Source organism: Panthera onca, chromosome B3, assembly GCF_046562875.1.
Source record: "Panthera onca isolate mPanOnc1 chromosome B3, mPanOnc1 haplotype 2, whole genome shotgun sequence".
Taxonomy (NCBI): Eukaryota; Metazoa; Chordata; class Mammalia; order Carnivora; family Felidae; genus Panthera; species Panthera onca.
Window position 1 is genome coordinate 112,759,238 of NC_138344.1, and position 12,766 is coordinate 112,772,003.

At 46.6% G+C, this 12,766-nt stretch overlaps 1 protein-coding gene across 7 annotated transcripts in view; it reads left to right on the forward strand.

The window, feature by feature from the left end:
• Positions 1 to 6,054: 6,054 nt before the first annotated feature.
• Positions 6,055 to 12,766, forward strand: part of PLEKHH1 (pleckstrin homology, MyTH4 and FERM domain containing H1) — a 53,376-nt gene continuing 46,664 nt past the window's right edge. For 4 of the 7 annotated variants that reach the window (XM_060620089.3, XM_060620088.3, XM_060620090.3 and 1 more), the window contains exon 1: positions 6,056 to 6,374. The gene's annotated coding sequence lies outside the window, so the exon portion shown is untranslated. Of the gene's footprint in view, positions 6,375 to 12,766 lie in introns of all 7 variants that reach the window. The other 3 variants (XM_060620085.3, XM_060620091.3, XM_060620086.3) reach the window with 2 other exon arrangements.

Below are 12,766 nucleotides of genomic sequence, written 5' to 3' on the forward strand. Positions count from 1 at the left end.
CTCTGCCCCTGGCTCCTGAGGTAGAAGGTTGGACAAGGACCAGCCCCCGGGATCCTGGGACTCTGAGGTCCCCCCCCCCTTCTCCTCTCCCTCCCTTTTCCCCTTTAGTCTCCTACCAAAAACAACTGAGAACAAGGCCCTGAAGGCAGAAGACAGGGTGGTTGATTTGGGAGAGTTTCAGTGAAGCAGGTAGGGCTTCTTTGGAGTCCAGATCCCCACTCAGAGAAAACAAATGGAGTTGAGAAGTGGGATCTCTAGAAAGCCCAGGACATGGGAAGATGAATTGTCAAACATTTTGCTAGTTCTCCTAGAGTTATTCCTTCTCTCAAACCATGTTTCTTATCTATTGCAATCTTGCAACAAAGAGAACTCCTTGAGATATCACCACCTCTTGACCTAGTACAGTAGATATTAGCAACCTGGGAGAGTATCTCATAAACATTATACCTCTAGCAAATATTTGTTCAAAGAATGAATAACAAAAGCTACCTTTTATACAGAATTTGCTACATGCCAGACACAATACTATCTCATTTAACGCTTCCAACAACCCTATGGGGCAAGAGATGTTATACCACTTTACCAATGAGGAATTAAGCACCCGCCGCAAGGTTACATCAGCACAGATGTGGTAAAGATGGGACTTAAACTGATGATGTCAAACCACATGGTGTGTCTGTATATACACCGATCTCCTCTAACCCCTGAAGTGGTTAGTTAGCATCGAAAGTATTCTAATCAGGAATCTGTAGTCTAGAGGGTGATTACATAAGCGCTTCAAATGGCATCAAAGCCTACACCAGTAGGCTGAATGTGCTTGAGGTATGCTAGAGGTTTCCAAAGTAAGGAGTTAGCCAGAAAGAGGATATGGGCCCTCACATGAATAATGTGTAAAAACCAGACCAGGCCAACTCCCTGACTCCCTTGAAGCAAGTTGTAGAAATTTTTGTGCCTGCTTGCTGATGTCTGTATAATTGACAGAATTTTGGCCATTTTTACTATCCCACCTGTAAGAGGTTATAGAAGAGGAGATGAATGGTCTCCAGTCACCTCTCACCTCCAGGGGCCGTGAGTATAGGATCCCGTCAATCGCCAGAGGACCAAATTGGTTCAGACATGTTCACAGTGAGTGGCCACCAAGGCCTCATCCTCTTCTCAGAAAAGTAAGAGGAGATCCTCAGCTTCAATGGCCCAACTGAGCCTTCCACTCAGGTCACACGATGGCTTTCTTCCTCTGTCTGCTGTCAGGCCACTATAATAACAAACTAATATCAAACAGGAATGAGCTTTAAGTGTCATGAGTGCCGCTTCTGCATGGACCCGTAGAGGGATCTGGGGCCTTGGAGACTTTCAGGCAGGCTCCCACCAGCCTTCCTGTTCTCCTCTACTTCCCACTACAACACCAAATATGGTGCCCAAGATGGCTTTTCCTTACTTCAGTTTTGCAAATTCCCCTCTGCTGTAATGACTCTCTCATAATCCTGCCTTTTCCTCCCCAGTTTACAACAGGACGTCCTCAGGCAGGAAGCAAGGAAATGGTTTATCCAAGTTAATAGTTGAGCATCTAATAGAGTACCTGGAACAACCTAAAAGTCAGTTATCATGAATGAATGAACAAATGAATGGGAAGGAGGCGGGGGGGAGAGAAGAATATCAGCATCAGCTGATGTTACTGTCTGGATGTGATCAGTGGCCAGTTTGACTGTTAGTCTCAGATCCGTGGAAGGCTACGTAAAAGGTGACTTAAGACAGAAAGATTGTTGGGGCGCCTGGGTGGCTCAGTTGGTTAAGCGTCCAACTTTGGCTCAAGTCATGATCTCATAGTTCGTGAGTTCCAGCCCCACATCGGGTTCTCAGCTCTCACATCTCCATTCTCAGGGAAGAGTTGGCCTCAGATCCTCTGTCTCCCTCTCTCTCTCTCTGCCTATCCCCCCTTCCCCCTCAAAAATAAACATTAAAAAAAAAAGACAGAACGATTGTGGGGAAAAGATAGTGTCTTGACATCGCAACCCTTAATTCCAGGGTTAAGTTAGGGGTAGGCCAGCCTGGAGGTTCATAGAAATTCATCTAGGGATGGGGTGGCATGGGGAGGGCTGCAGTTGAGGGTGACGGAGGAGCCAGGTTTCCCTCACTGAAGCTTTCACAGCTGCCTCTGCTGATTGGAGGCCAATGGGGGACGTGGAGGAGACACCAGAAGCCCAGCCAGGGTTTGGAGGGGAGGTGGACAGAATCTTCCTGGGCTGCCAGCATCGGGCGGCTGGAGCCAGGCAGAGGAGGTGACATCAGCCAAGACGGCTGGTGGGACAATCCCTAGCATTAGATGGGAAACTCTGCCCTGCCTGTGACTTTCCCTGCTAGTGTGGTTATTGATTACCTGAAGCCGCTGAGGAATACTAGGCTCTAGAATTGTGGGAGTCACCCTCTCCCTGGGGCAGAGGAGGGGATGAAATTATTCTCTAGGCATCCATTCATTCTGGTATTAGGTAGGGACTAATAATAATAAATAGAAGAGGTATAAAACTCAGCTATAAAGGACATTGTTGGGACAATTGGGGAAATTTTAATATGGTCTGTATGGTAGATGATAGTATTGTATTAATAAGTTTCCTAAGTGTGATAATATTAGGAGAACATCCTTGTTCTTGGGAAGGTACATGTTGAAATATTCAGGGGTAAAAGGTCATGATGTGCACAACTCTCAAATGGTTTAGGGGAAAAATTATCTATTATAATATATGTAATATATAATATATTAGAAATATGAAATATATAATATATAACTTAAATAGCACCAATATATAATGTAATATATTATAATATATATTATATATGTGTAAAGACAGAAAGTAAACATGGCAAAAAGTATATGGGTGTTTGATGCACTATTTTTTGCAACTTCTGTCAGTTTGAAATTTTCAAAATAAAAGCTGGGGGGAAAGTTTGAGGGAAGGATAGCTATCACTTATGGAACAATGATTGTATTCCAAAATTTATGTAACTCTATTATCTGATTTAATCCTCAAACCAACTCCAGAAAGAGAGATCATGCATATTAGAGAAAAGGAAACCGAGTCCCAGAGAGGCTAAGGAACTTGCTCAAGTTTACAGAGCTGGTATTGAAACAGAGCCCAAAGGAAAGAAGAGGTCACAGGGAGGAGTGTGGTTGGGATACCAAAGGCTAACACTTTCTTGAACCTTCCTGTGTGCTAGCAGTGTTTTAAAATCATCCATGCATATGAACTCATTTAATCCTCCCTTTTTAAAAGCTTTGTAGTTCTTGATAAATCACTTGACTGGTGTGGTGGGAGGGAACAAAGGGGCACTCAAAACACACTGAAAGAAGTATAGGTTGGTGGTGCAGCCTCCTTTGAGGGTGATTTGGTTGCATCTAATGAAATTTAAAATTCATATTTGTGTGTAGAGCCAGCAATTCCACTTCTAAATATTAAACCATAAAGATAGTCATAAATGTGGACCAAGAAGTATGCACATAGATATTCACTGTAGCAAAGCATTTCCAAAGATTGGAAACATCCTAAATATCCATCATTAGGAACACTAGGGGACCCCTAAAAAAATAAAGCATCTCTAAGTGTGCTGATGAGTCAACAAGAGTCAACAAATGGTAATGTCAAGAGGGAAAAAAAGCAAGGGATGTTCCCTTAGTGTTGAAAGGGGATATGAATACATATATATGAACATATATATAGTTGACCCTTGAACAATGCCAGGATTAGAAGCACCAACCTCTATGCAGTAAAAAATCTGAGTATAGGGTTGCCTATACTGGCTTGGCTCAGTTGGTTGAGTGTCCGTCCGACTCTTGGTTTCAGCTCAGATCATGATCTCACAGTTCATGAGTTCAAGCCCCCCACAGGACTCTGTGCTGACTCTGCAGAGCCTGCTTAGGATTCTGTCTCTCCCTCTCTCTCTGCCCCTCCCCTGCTCACTCACACACATTCTCTTTCTCTTCCTCTCAAAATAAATGAATAGGGGCGCCTGGGTGGCGCAGTCGGTTAAGCGTCCGACTTCAGCCAGGTCACGATCTCGCGGTCCGTGAGTTCGAGCCCCGCGTCAGGCTCTGGGCTGATGGCTTGGAGCCTGGAGCCTGTTTCCGATTCTGTGTCTCCCTCTCTCTCTGCCCCTCCCCCGTTCATGCTCTGTCTCTCTCTGTCCCAAAAATAAATTAAAAAAAAATAAAATAAAATAAATGAATAAACTTAAAAAATTAAAAAGAAAATCTGAGTATAACTTTTGACTCCCCAAAAACTTAATTAGTAGCCCACTGTTGACTGGAAACCTTACTGATAACAAAAACAGTTGTGGGGCGCCTGGGTGGCTCAGTCGGCTGAGCGTCCGACTTCGGCCCAGGTCATAATCTCATGTCCGTGAGTTCAAGCCCCGCGTCGGGCTCTGTGCTGACAGCTCGGAGCCTGGAGCCTGTTTCAGATTCTGTGTCTCCCTCTCTCTCTGGCCCTCCCCCGTTCATGCTCTGTCTCTCTCTGTCTCAAAAATAAATAAACGTTAAAAAAAAAAAAAAACAAAAAAACAAAAACAGTTGATTAACACATAGTTTGTACATTATATGTATTAAATACCATATTCTTCCAATAATACTTTTTTTTTTTTTTTTGGTATTTCTAGGCATGTGGCTCATCTGCAAGTTTTTTGAAATTGTTGCAAATCTCCAAAAAACATTTGCAATATATTTATTGAATAAGATCCATGTATAAGTGGACCTGTGCAGTTCGTATCAATGCTGTTCAAGGGTCAACTGTATATATACACAAACATATGAATGCGTATGTATTTATGAATGCTTTATAGATAAAATATCTTGAAAGGAAATTCTGTGTTTGGGGAGGAGTGATCTGGGGGACAGGGCAGGGTGGGAGGTAGACATTTTTCATTGTTAGCCCTTTTATATGATTTGAAATCTAATGTTCATGAAGGTGAATGAAAGCATGAATGAACCAATGAATCATCCTTAACAAACTCCAGAAGACTTGCTTTTGAGCTTCCTTAGGCATCTTCCTGAGTGTTGAAGGGATAGCAGAGGCCAGTGTCCCACAGTCTGGGGTTGACCTATCTCAATCCCCAGGAGCTATGAATCCATTTGCAAGTTCAGCCCTGGAGTCCCATTGGCCCAGTTGAACTTTTGCCCTTGGCCTCCTAAACTACTACTACTGAGACCAGCTTTCTACAGTATCTGGGCTTTCAAAGTTGTGCAGGAGAATTGCCTGGGGAAGTTGTTAGCTGGGTAATCTGACAGCCTCACCGCCAGAGATTCAAATTCAAACTTGGGGTGGAGCCAGAGGATCCTTCATCAAGGCCCGGAGTGAGTTTTCCAAGCCCCTTTGCAGAAGTGGGTCCTGGTGGTGATTGTCTCGGTTCAGGCCTGGACAGAGAGCCTGCAGGACTTGCCAAGAAAGCCGTTTGAAACGTGGCTCCTTTCCTCCTATAGTCTCCATATTCGTCTTCTTTACCCCAAACCCGCCTAACCAAAAAAGTCGAGTGTGCCAATCCACTCTGAGTGTAGGACTGTACCGGTGCGCTAAGGGACTGCAAGCCCTTGTAGAACGAGGGTATGAAGACTGCTCTAGCTGCCCAGCAGGCAGCGTCCGGTTTGCCTTTCTGGCTCCTCGGCCTGCTCCTTTAACATAAATAATGCATAGACAAACGTACATAAGCAAGCAAAGTACACTCGGGGCCACGGTGACTTTTTTTTTTCTCCCCAAATTACAAATCATAACCTGGGTCTGGCAGTGGGACAGCCTGTTGGAAATAAGGACTTCTGCTCTAAATATCCGGGCGTTACAGTTCTCACAGATTGCCAGCAAATGCTGGAACCTCCTTTGGGGGGTGAGGTCTGGTCTTGCGCCCCATCCTGCGAAGGTCCCAAGCTGGCCGGGCGCTGAGCAGCTCCCGGGGCTCCCGGCCGCCCTCTGCGGCTGGTGCGGTCCCCGCGGAGAGCTCGGAGCGGGGGCCGGGAGACCCCGCCGCCCCAGGGACGAGCCGGGCGGCGCGGAGAGGTGGGAGGCTGGAGCCTGCTGAGGTCATTTCCTGTGCCTCTCCGCGAGCCGCCCGAGGAGCCGCGCCGGCGCTCGGCCTTTAAGGAGCGGCCCGGGAGGAGGGGGCGCGGCGCGGCGCGGCTCTGAATGGGGCGCCGCGAGGCCGGGCTTGGCTTTGTGCGGCCAGCCCGCGGGCACCCCGCCCGGCCCCCGCCCCGCCCACCGCGACCCCTGCTGCCGCGGAGCGGAGACCCGGCGGTCGCCGCGGACTCGGGCTAGAAGGACGCAAGGTCAGCGGCGGACGCGCGCGGAGGGCGCCCGTGTGCCGGGTGGGCGGCGGGAGCGTCCGCGAGCTGGCGGGAGGTGAGCGGCCGCGCGCGCCTCGCAGGCAGGGACGGGCTTGGCGGTGTGCGCTGGCGGGGAGGTGTTTGGCGGAGCGGAGAGGAAGGGCTCCCTCCTGCCGGAGGGCGATTCCAGAGCAGGTGCCTCCCCGCCTGGCGCTGAGGGCGCTGGCAGCCGTGGTCGGACTCGGTGGACTCGCACCAAGCGGCGAGGAGTCGTCTTTCCCGGGAGGAGCGGGAGTTTGGGACCGGCTCGAGCCGGTTGCCCCCGGGAAGGGCCCTCGGGCGCACTTGCAGGCGTCCCACTGCGTTGCCGAGCGCTCTCTTGCCCTCTCGCTTTCCGCCTCCCGCCCTCCTCCCCGCCTCGTCTCAGGTAATCTCCTCTGTGGTTTCTCGGTAGTTCTCTTAGGGATTCTGTTGGTCCGGCTAGACTCCTAGAGGCAGGTCAGCCAAGCAGAAAAGAAAACAAGTTGGGCACCGAGTGACAGCAGTAGCTTTGTGTCCTAGGAGCCGTTGTGACTTTATCACCAGGGACCAGGAAGCTTTAATGGGGGTAGCAGAGGCAGTGAAGACCCTCACCTGGAAGTAGAATCCGCCCCGTGTGGGTTTCCTCCCTGCCAGGACATCTCCGTAAGCTTTTACTGTGAGTCCATCTCATAAACTCTTTTGGACAGAACCTTAGTTCCTGGTACAGTTTCCACTTGAAAGATCATTTTAATAACAATTTCAATGGAAAAGTCGTGGATTCTTTCCTCAGGCTTTTTGGACTGTCTTCTGTGTTCCAGACTCTACATGTGGTAACGTCACTTAACTAACATCAGTTACCTAGTGTTTCTGCATACTGTTATCCCCTTTATAAAGAAGGAAACAGTCTCAGAAAAATTGTGATCTGCCCAAGGTTATATAGCTAAAAAGTGGAAAAGGCAAAACTCAAACCCAAGCCTCCTAAATTCCTAAGGTGGGGTGTAGTCCGTTATCATCTACCTTCCCTCTCATAGACTGCTTTGGAGGCCTGCTCAGAGCTGGGTTATGACAGGGTACCTACCCCCTGTGGTCTCAGACTCATTGAGACTAACAACTGAGTTGAGAAAATGTGGGGCCCCTTCTGCCCTCCTCAGAAGTCACCAGCTCCCCGGAAGAAACATGTACCTCCTACTCTGCTCCCCCGTTGTGCACTCCTCTTTACTATTCCCTTCTCTCTGTGAGGCTGTGTTTCCATGTGGGGAACTCTGTGCCCCTTTTGGTTTGAAGAGCGTTGTATAGATGCTGTACATGCTGAGGTTAAGGTGCGGGGATTTTCTCAGTCCTGATCTGGGTGAGTTCACAGCAGGCTGGCTGCTGAGCCACCATCCGGCATTCTCTGGATAGCCCAGCTGAGTCTTCTCTGGATAGCCCAGTTGAGCCATCTCTCCCTTCTGTCAAAAATGAATTCAAAACTGACCTCCTCCATGGGAAAACAGGCACTTATTGCTGGCGGGAGTATGAATTAGAATAGTCTCGGAAAAGGCAATCTGGACAATTTGGCCATTTAAAAACGTGTTCTCACTTAACGCTACAATTCCATTTCTGGGATTTTATCCTTCAGATATACTCTTATGTATATGAAATGACATATATTTGTTGCAGCATTGTTTATTTTAGCAAAAGTTTTCAAACAACCCAAATGTGTGTTAGTAAGGGACTCTTGGGGCACCTGGGTGGCTCAGTCAGTTAAGCGTCTAACTCTTGATTTCGGCTCAGGTTATGATCTCACAGTTCATGAGATCGAACCCCACACTCACGGTGTGGAGCCTGTTGGGATTCTCTCTCTCCCTCTCTCTCTCTCTGCCCTTCCCCTGCTCTCGTGCATGTTCTCTCTTTGTCTCTCTCAAAATAAGTAAATAATTTTTTAAAGTTATAAAAAGCTTTATAAAAAAAATAAGGGACTCTTAAGTCATGTAGCTACACAGTAGAAAACAATAAAGCTGTTAAAGAGAATGGAGGGAAGACGGAGAGGGTATGTATGTTGATACAGGAAGATCTCTAAGTTATAGGTTAAGGACAGTGTGTAGAGTGTGCTACCATTTGTGTTTGTGTATGTGTATGCAACATGTATAAGAATGCTTGTGTCTACGCTGGATATTTCTGGAAGACACAAAACCCCATAACACTGTGGCTGAGGGACAAGGTGGGAAGAAGCCTTTGTACCGTATACACTTTTGTTCAGTACTCAAAAATAAAGAGATAAAGGGGCACCTGGGTGGCTTAGTCATTTAAGCACCCAACTCTTGATTTCGGCTCAAGTCGTGATCTCATGGTCATGGGATTGAGCCCTGACTCAGGCTCCGTGCTGAGTGTAGAGCCTGTTTGAGATATTCTCTCTCTCTCTCTCTCTCTCTCTCTCTCTCTCTGTCTCACTCTCACTGTTCCTCCCTCACCCCCACTCATGCTCTATCTCTCTCAAGATAAATACATAAACTTAAAAAAAAAAGTGGTAAAATAATCTTTAAAAATCCCCTCACCTCTCTGAGGTAGATCTGGTAGTAAGCACATGTATGAGCCACATCTCCTAGTACGCCAAGGCACTGTTGGTTTGCCTTTTCTTTGTTGATAGTAGCTATCAATATGGAGTGCTGTGTGCCAGGCTTTTATGATATCTCCTTTAATTCTCAAAAAAATATGACCTAGTGTGCCTATGAAATTGCCATTTTTGGAAGGTCAAAAAATGGTTAAATGTTGATAATTCCATGATTCAACCTAATATTATTGCCCTCCTTTTCAAATATTATTGCTCTCAATTTCAAAATGGAGCTGAGGCTCAGAGAGTTAGGCAAATGGTTTAAGGTCACATGATTAATTAGTGCCTGAGCCAGGACTCAAACCCAGGCTTGTTTGGCACCAGGAGAGGGGATCTGAAGTACTACACTCTGCTGTTTCCCTTTACTGGTTTTGTTCTCAAAGGATGCTATTCGTGATTGTCCTAGTCCTTTCTGGTATTTAGATCCCCGAAGGCTGGAACATGCTCACCTTTTCCTGTCTCTTCCAACATTGTGAAATGTGCTGCCTCAGCACCCAAGAGTAAAACACAAATTGTTGGCTTGATCAGATGACATGGTGCGGTCAGAGGGAGCTATGCCCCTGTATGCACTCACCCTCCCCCAGCTCCGTCCCCAGAAAAGGGGCACAAAGCTCTTCCTTTCCCATAGTTGGGCAGGTAGTCAGTCTAGTCTAGCACTTGTAGAAGATGATGGTAGCCTACCACTAGCAAGTGGAAATCACAAAAGGTGCTCACATTCAGAGTGAACCATAGTGAGGTGACACAGGAGAGCCCAGTGGAAATTGTACCCAGAACAGAGTTCCTGTTACCTTCTGAAGCCTCCTGCAGTGGCCTCTGCCCTCTTTCCTTTAGGTTCTTGTATTGACTGGTCCTCTTTGTAGGGAAGTTCCAGGATATTCAGACTGTAGACCTGAGCCCTACAAGCCATGGGATCTTTAATTCATCTTTATGTCCCCAACCTCGCACGTAGAAATCACTTCACAAAAGTTGGTTGAATTAAATTTAATCTCAGCATTTTGTCAATTTCTCGTCAAATCCCTAAACCTTCCAGAGCCATCCCAGGTCAAGTCTGTGTTTTCTCTGATACAGGCTCAAAGTCTGAGGTCACCTAAGGACTCCCCGTGCCCCCTTTTCATCACCCATCCTGCATGCAGCCCCTGCCTCTGAGGCATGCTCCTCCAGCCTTGTGGCTGTGTCAGCCCAGGATGCTGGAGGACTTAGGGAGTTCCAAAGCAGGAGTCAAGGCTGTGTGGTCACTTGCTGGGCAGTGTAGCCTGCTGGGCACTAATAGGAATCAAGAGAAGTGGATTTCACAAGAGTGGCCGTGAGTCAACCATTGTAGCTCGGGGGAGGGTGCATGGGGATTTATTGTACTATTCTCCCTACTTCTTGTGTATATTTGAAGCTTTCCAGACTAAAAAACAAAGAGAACAGTTGAGCTGGGTTTTGTCCCTTCTCTCATTTCCCCACCTATTTTGCCGTTAATGTTCTATCTGTGTTAGGCTAGCCGGGTAGCATGAGACTCCACCCCCACTACTGAAGCATCTTCACGGAAAGAGGATGTTCTGTATGCTGGGAGATCATTCTTGGCCCAGCTTTGACACTGCTTAGCTCTATGTCTCAAGGCATGGTTGCGCTGGGTTTTCTCATCTATCTGTTCATTGTGAATAGTATCACTTGTCCTACATCTCAGGGATATTGAGAGGATAAGGAGAGAAATAACTCCTACACAGTGCTTTGGAAAGTTAAAAACTGTTCTTTAAGTTAATTTCTGCTCATCTTTGCAAGTCTTTATGGGAGGTACAAGTACAAGGTGACCAAGCAGGTGAAGTTCACTGTACTGGTATTTTGCTTTTATGTTTTGCCTCATGTTTTCTAGCTGCCGCGGCAACCACCTGCTTCTGTCGGAAGAGCCTCTGGGCCACGCGCTTGGCAGCAGGCACCTTGCTCCAGTTCCCTTTCGAAACCCCGTAGCTCTCCTCACATGCTAAGACAAGCCCAGCGCAACTCTTTCCGCGCCACCACCCCCACAACCCCCCCCCCCCCACATTAGCGTGCCCAGGGCAGGGAGAGGTTTAAGCAGAGCACTTGATCTGTTCGAAAGTGTGATGTCATAAGATGCTTGATTGGGAAAGCACTCCCTGCAGTCTAGAGATAATTTCAGATATCAGGACCAGGCAGAGGCCAATGATATGTTTTATTTCCAAGCTCCTGGAGATTTTGATGATTGGTTTTCCACTGTCCTCTTGGAATCTGAGCTGTAGTTTGACAGTCAATAAGAGGGTGCCACAAAAGAATTAAGTTTCTCCTCTCCCTAGGTTTTACTTGTGTGTTTTTACTGCTAATGCTTAGCCCCAAGCTAGGTTGCAAGACACTCAGGTCCTATGTTCAGATCTACCACTTTTTTTATTTATACGAGGAAAAGCAACCCCCCCCCCCTTAAAGGACAAAGCAAATCAAACATGAAGCCTCTGGCCTTCTCTGGAGGCCCCACAAGGTTGTTTTGTCTTTTCAGCTGTGATCTTAGCTCAGAGAAGGTCATGTTTTGTTTTTGCCTTTTGTCTTCCTCCCCGTTCCAGTCGGTCCCAGTCTTTTGAGGTGGGGATTGCTGGGAGGTCACAATGTTGGGATTGTTTGGGATGACAGTTCCGGGAGAGCAGGGCTGAGGTCATGCGTTCAGTGTTCTGAGCAGCCCAGAACCGAAAGATGCAGACACTAGACTCATCAGTGTTTAATTGTTGGGCCTTTCTCTACAGGTCTACTGACGCTGTTTTTTAAATGAAAAGTCTGGATATAGGATAAACGTCTGTGCTTATGAAGGTTATGGTGTCAGGTTATGGTTTGAGACCAGGATGCCCTGGAAACTCTTGAATACAGGTTCACCCTAATATCCTACCAAGGATCCTGTCAAGGATCCTAAAAGGTCCTGTAAAATATTTCTCTCATTCTTAACAATCCAGCTCACTCTTTGTGAGATCAGAATTCTTTCAAGTTTCTAGATGTGTAAAGAGCAGAGTTGCTAAGAGCAGGAACTTTGGGACAAGAACTCCAGCCCCACTACTTACTAGCTCTAGAACTCTTTGTATAAGTTATTTAGCCTCTCAGTTCCTCAGTGTCCTCATGTGAGAGTGTAGACAGTAGTGCCCACACCTTGTCTTATGTGTTGTCATGAGGATTAAAGAGGCCACACATGCCTGGCATACACTGAGAACCCAGTAAATGATAGCTATTTGTGGTATGAGAGAAAGATCCATGTAAAAGCTAAATGTGAGGTGGGAAGCAGTATTGGTGGTTAACACATTAAAGACAGACTCACTGGTCACCAAGACGGTATTTGGCAACAGGGCAGGAGGTGACTGGGTTTTCTGAGGCATGTGGCTCCTAAAGAAAGGAAAAGGGATTTAAAAAAATAAAGTTTTGTTACAGAAAATTCTAGGCATATATTCAAGTAAAAAGGCCAGTATAAAGAACTCCCATGTACCTATTACCCAGCTTCAAAACTTGGAAATATTTTGATAAATCTGATTTCATGTATTTCCTTCCTAGACCACTGCTAACCCCCCGACATTATATCATTTCACCTGTAAGTCTTATGTATCTCTGACAGATCACATTTTAAAAATATTATCAACCTAAAAAAATAAGTCATTCCTTAAAAATCATCTAATACTAGAGTAATCATGTGTCATGGTTTGGGACAGACCAAATTTATGCTGGTGGCCAAGTGTAATTATTAGTAGCAGGGAGGATTTTAAAAGTTCTGATGGCAGGTATGTTTTCCAGCCCATCTCTCCCCTGTGTTCACTCTGCTTGTGTCCTCTCTCGTGCATACTCATACATGCTGCTTCATTTTCTCATCCCCAACCAGTTGTCTTCTC